The 6442-nt window shown below is 43.6% G+C and overlaps 1 pseudogene; it reads right to left on the bottom strand.

Annotated features, from left to right (window-relative positions):
* Positions 1-412: 412 nt before the first annotated feature.
* Positions 413-728, bottom strand: LOC144496038 (large ribosomal subunit protein P1 pseudogene; annotated as a pseudogene).
* Between the last annotated feature and the right edge of the window lie 5714 nt (positions 729-6442).

The raw sequence follows: 6442 nt of genomic DNA, 5'->3' as shown, positions 1-6442 counted from the left end.
AGGACTTAGCTTTCGATGGGAGCCTTGACCGGAACACTTGAGGCAATTTTTTGCCTCTCCTGCTACCACTTCTGGTTTCCCTTTTTTAAATTAATTTTTGTCTTTTGGCAAGACCAACAGTTGATTCCTATCGGTATTTGCCCTTGAGAAAATCGCGATGATCTGCCTTGAACTGCTGCAGTCCATGTGGTGTAGGTACACCCACAGTGCTGTTAGAAAAGAAATTCCAGGATTTTGATCCAGCAAGTAAAAGAATGACAATATCGTTCTAAGTCAGGATAGTGTGTGATTTGGATGGGAAATTGGAAGTGGTAGCGTCCCCATGTGTCCACTGTCCTTGTTCTTCTGGGTGGTAGATTCAATTCAATTTTTATATATTTTTTAATTGCAACAATTAAGTTGCATGGAACACTTAACCAAAGAGACCAAAGCCCATGTCATCATCATACTCTTCCAATTCCTCTTCTTTCTTTTCTTCCTTTTTTCTCTTCAGCAGCAACAGGGGGTATCAGTAGAAACAGCTGCAGCAGCTGGGACACAACCACCAGAAACAGCATTGTAAATGAGACTATTGTTGTCGACATTAGCCAAGGCTTTGGTAAATAGAATGGGTCAGAAAGGCTCAACAGTTACTCCAGGGCATTGAGTTTATCTCAGGACAGAATGAGCTCATTGTCATGCAGGATGAATGTGCTGTAGATGCAGGTGATTTCAGAGGTGGGAGTCATGATGCTGGGTCTCTGCTGGATGCGGGCCTGATGCTACTAGTTGCTGGGAAGAACTCAGTCTTAGCATCAATCAGAAGAACCAAGCACTTCCAAACCAGACAGAGCAAGAAGAAGAAAGGGTTTGGAATGTGTTGGTGAGTTCCTGCAGTGTATCTTGTAGATGGTACTCACTGCTGCTACTGATGGTGAAAATGAATATTTAACATAGTAGATAAGGCACAGATCAAATGGGCCACTTTGATTTGGATGTTATCGAGCTTCTTGAATGTTGTTGGAGCTGCACTCATTCAGGCAAGTGGAGAGTATTCCATCATGCCTTGTAGATGGTGGACAGGCTTTGGAGATTTAGGAGGTGAGTTACTCACCACAGAATTTCCAGCCGTTGACTTGCTCTTTATTTGGCTGGACTAGTTAAGTTTATGGTCAATGGTGACCCCCAGAAGTTTGATAGTGGGAGATTCAGCGATAGTATTGCAATTGAACATAAAGTGGAGATTGGAAGATTCTCTCTTGTTGGAGATAGTTAGTGCCTGGCACTTCTGTGGCGTGAATGTTACTTGCCACCTATTAGCAAGCACAAACCTGAATGTTGCCCAAGTCTCTCTGCACGGACTGCTCCAGTATCTGAGCAATTATGAATGGTGCAGAGTACTGTCCATTCAACAGAGGACATCCCCAATTCTGAGCTTAGATTGGAGGGAAGGTCATTGATGAAGTAGCTGAAGATGATTGGCCTAGAACACTACCCTGAGGATGTCCTGGGGCTGGGATTATTGGCCTCCAACAATGACAACCAACTTCCTCTGTGCCAGGTATGACTTCAACCAGTGAAGAATTTTCAATCTGATTCCCATTGATTTTTGCAGGGCTCATTGATGCCAAGGACAGTCACCTTCACCTCATTTCTGAAATTCAATTTTTCTCTGCATATTTGGAGCAAAGCTGTAGTGAGCTCTGAAGCTAAAAGATTGTGGCAGAAGTTGTTGCATGGTCATTAAATTTTTTGTGATTTCCCAGTGGCAGCCTCCATATTGGTAGCATGGAATCCCTGCAGGAGCCACCGCACTTACGGGGAGATACCTGACTCAGGGAATTGGACCAGATTTTGGGGTAGATCCATAGAATTAGGTAGGTGCTCCAGCTCAATGGAATTCTGCCATGCAAAGGGAAATTGCAGCAATAAAGACCACAATCAAATCCTATCCAATGAAAAATGCAATATTTCTGTCTTGAAATTGCACAATTAAAGAATAAAAAAATTGACCAAATCCATGTTGTAACTTGAGTGAATTGGAGATACCAACAGGCCTTGAGAAGCTGAGGGTTGAGTTGCTGGCCAAATTAGTTCTGTAAAATGGGATTTCCCCCTTTCAAATTATCCTTACTAATCTAATTACAGGTAGTAGAATTTCAATCTGAGTGAGCAGCCGTTCTTGTCTGTGTTAAATGATGAAGTCAAGTTGATTCAAACTAGAAAATCATTAGAAAACCCCAAAACTATGGTTGGGACATTTGCACCTCAGACAAGGGAAGAGATGCAAATCATGCAAGTCAAACCTTTAAGCTGTGGCAGAGCTTCTGCTAAGTTTTTGGGGGTAAGCTTAGCAGTCCAAGACTGTTGCATTGAGTTGGGCAACATTATTAGTTGCACGGACAGAAGAATCAATCTACACTAAACTGGTGATCTACATTGCTGGTGTTAGTACATGTAGCTCCTGCTTGCTTGCAATCATTATCGATGTTCATGCTTGATAGTAAGCATTAATGATTTTAAGTATAAAAGCATTTATATGAAATCATTGTCCTGAGTTTTCGGTTTCACCACTGATCTGAGCTCTAAGTATTGATAGATTGAGGGAAATATAGTTACAAGTCTTGGAAGGCTCTAATTTTCCCATTCCACACAGAACATTCCAGCAGAACACACAGCAACATTCCCTGTACGAAAATTGGGAAAACATATTTGTACCAATATGACACAGAAGGAAGTCATTCGTCACATTGAGCCCACTTCCATTCGTCTTAACATCCAAATTAAATCATATCACAGTTTAGTTACTCAAGGGCAATTGAAGTTGACTAGAAAGATGGCAGCCTGCATGATTTGGGTATGGATCCTGCAAAAAGTTCTTGAAGCTCTCCTTGGAGAGGAGAGGACTAAGAGGAGAATTGATAGAAATGGCAGGTCATGTTGCAGCTATGTGAAACCTTGGTTAGGCAGCATTTGGAGTAGTGTGTGCAGTTCTTGTCACCACACTATCAGAAGGATGTGGAAGCTTTGGAGAGAGTGGAAAGAAGGTTCACCAGGATGTTGCCTGGTCTCAGGGGTGTTGTCTATGAGGAGAGGTTGAATAAACCACGACTGTTTTCACTGGAAAGACGGAGGCTGAGGGGAGGCCTGATAGAGGTCTACAAAATTATGAGAGGCATAGACAGGGTGGATAGTCAGAGGCTTTTACGCAGGGTGGAAATGCCAATTACAATGGGGCACAGGTTCAAGGTGAGAGGGGGTAAGTTTGAGGGAGATGCGTGGGGGAAGTTTATCATGCAGAGAGTGGTGGGTGCCTGGAACGCGCTGCCAGAGGAGGTGGTGGAAGCAGTCACATTAGCAACATTTAAAAGGCATCTGGGTGGGCACATGAACAGGGAGGGAATAGAGGGATACGGACCGAGTAAGGGCAGAAGATTTTCTTTTTGGTTTAGTTAGGGCATCATGATTGGCATGTGCTTGGAGGGCCGAAGGACCTGTTCCTGTGCTGTACTTTATTTTTTGTTCTTTGTGTTCAAAACCATGATGGGGCTGGACAGGATAGGGAGAAATATCCTTCCATTTCCCAACCTCTATCTCCTCTTTTAAGATGCTCCATAAAACTTTAAGGTATGTGCCCATTTTCTCAAGTTTGCCTCAATGTTCATTTATTAAGTGGTAGACACATGCTCATTCTGCTCCTAAAAAGATCAAAACCAGGAGGGCACAGATTTCAAGTGCTTCGGTAAAGAAGAAAATGTGATGCGGGATAAAAACTTGTTCACACAGCGAGTGGTTGGGGCCTGGAATGCACTATCTGCAAGCGTGGTAGAGGCAGGTTCAATCAAGGCATTCAAGAGGATGATTATTTGAATACAAACAATGTTTAGGGTAGTGGGGAAAAGGCAGAGTCACAATGCTCGTTTGGAGACCCAGTGGTGGCACAATGGGTCAAATGTCCTCCTTCTGCACCGTAACCAATAGCGTGAGCTTGCTGCCTGGTTTCCAGGTCTCAGCTGGTATGCTTTATAAACTTGTTGATGCGGAAACATGTTTCATGACCTTATCAGTAAATTTATCAGAAGTATAACTTAATATAACTTTTTAGCATCTCCTAGAAAGTTAGATTTATGATTGCCATAAAGCTGAGTGGAGCCTATATCTGAAACTGCTGGGCTGTTTACTTAATTCAAGGAAGCAAATGCGCTGTGGTGCTAAAAGTAAAATACAACAGCAATAGCAGCTGACTTAGCCATCTGTTTAACTTCGTAGATCATACACCATGGAGCAATTTCCAGATTTTTAACAAATTTTCAGTCTTTAATTCATCTTCCAGCCTGTAGTTTTTAGAAGTACCTGGAGAACAATTATAGTGCTATGAAGCAGAGTTATTTCAACTACTCTGTGAGTAGTCTGCAGCTGCGCTGACTCTTTTCAAAGGACACTCAACCTGGCTTACAAATTGGCTGAGAAGAAATTCCATCTATAATTCCCACAGGATATTTGATGTGCAGCAGAAGACTGATAGAGCCCCACAGGAAGTGAGGGGCAAGTAGCGTGCAAATCATCCACGTCCTTGTTGCCTCTCGACTTGAACTATTCAAATGCTGGCCCATGTTGCGGCTCCCTGGTCTTCAACTCCCCCAAAACCCCGCTGCTTGTATCCTAACTCACTAAATTTCATTCCTCATGTCAGTTCTGGCAACACCTGGATTTAAAAATTCTCATCTTGCTTTCAAATTCCTTCATGATTTCCCCCCATTCTATAATCTCCTACTTGAGATCTCCATATGCCTCCAATTCTGGCCTTTTTTGTGCCTCCTTAATGTCCTTCACTCCACCATTGGTGGCCGTGTCTTCAGGTGCCTAGAACCTAAGCTCTGGAAGTTCCTCCCTAAATATCTCCCTCTCCCTCCTCCTTTAAGATGCTCCTTAAAACGTTAAGCCCATTTTCTCAAGTTCACCTAAATGTCCAATTTAGTGCGTGGTAGGCATATAGTAATTCTGCACCTGAAGTGTACCACTCATCACATTGTAGATGTCTAGAATAATCATCCCCTTGTTGTTGGAGGAAGAGAACCTTTACCTCTTCTGCCAGGATTAGAAAACACCAGACTTGCCCTTGATGTTGTACATTTCCCTGGAGATAAGACTGCACTCACATTGCCTCATTTCCTTCCCGTCGCCAGTCTGACACATTTTCTCAGTTGAATGTCATTCCACTCCCTCAACATCTAGCTTCTTTGTGACTAAAGGGAGTGCCCAGTTTCTTGACAACATTCATCCTGTGTCAGCTCTCTGTGCTGCCTACCTTTCGGCCAGGCAATCAGGCTGCAGGCTGGCTACCACTTTCAAACTTAACCCATGACACACTAACAGGAACCTGATGCACCTGCAGAGGTGGCTTGCAACACAAGCCACCCAGAAGGAAAAAAGCAGCTTGAACCACTGTTCTTATTTGCCTGTTTTGTGAATATTCCATTTTAAGTTATGCAAGACCAGTTCAGACCAGGATTATTATTTCCCCATTTTACTGTTTTTCCCTTCTGGGATTCACCCACTGAAACATGACTCAACATTTCTGTTGCCTGGAACTTGGGAGGGGCTTTGCAGTACTCATCAGAGCAGATTTCCAGATTTGTGAAAGATGATTTTTCTCATTGTGAGTAAACAGCTCTTACAACTACCTGTGCAGCAGGATGTAACAGCAGGGATCAGAAGGAGGAGAATGACGACAAGAACGAGGAGAATGATTTGATTTGATTTATTAATGTCACATGTATTGGGATACAGTGAAAAGTGTTGTTTCTTGCACGCTATAAAAAGCATATCATTCATGGAGTACATAGGGGAGAAGGAAAGGAAAGAGTGCAGAATAGAGTGGCTACAGTTATAGATAGGATGTCGAGAAAGATCAACTTAATATTAGATAGGTCCATTAAAAGTCTGAAGGCAGCAGGGAAGAAGCTGTTTTTGAGTCAGTGGTATGTGATCTCAGATTTTTGTATCTTTTCCCCCACGGAAGAAGGTGGAAGAGGGTCTGTGGGGTCCTTGATTAAGCTGGCTACTTATCTGAGGCAGCGGGAAGTGTAGATGGAGTGAATGGATGGGAGGCTCATTTCCGTGATAGATTGGGCTACGTTGAGGTGATGAGCTATGAGGAGAACAGGGAGGAGGAGGAATGGGAAGAAGAGGAGAAAGAACAGGATGGGGAACAGCAGGAAGATGAGGAACGGGAGCAGGAAGTGAAGGAAGAGGAGGCAGATGAGCAAGAGAGTTAGGAGCAGGCGGGAGAGGAAATGCAGGTCACATACCAGCCTTCGACCCATCCAAGCCGGAGTGTGGTCTGAAAAAAGTCTGACCTCCAAATCCAAACCGCAGCCCGACAGTGACCCGGAACCCCCAATCGTGCAGACCCATCTTCTGACGCAGGAACCACAAGCAAGGCAACAAATCTTCCATCCAC

Source organism: Mustelus asterias, chromosome 7, assembly GCF_964213995.1.
Source record: "Mustelus asterias chromosome 7, sMusAst1.hap1.1, whole genome shotgun sequence".
In the NCBI taxonomy this organism is placed as follows: Eukaryota; Metazoa; Chordata; class Chondrichthyes; order Carcharhiniformes; family Triakidae; genus Mustelus; species Mustelus asterias.
This window is presented reverse-complemented; position numbering and strand designations above follow the sequence as displayed.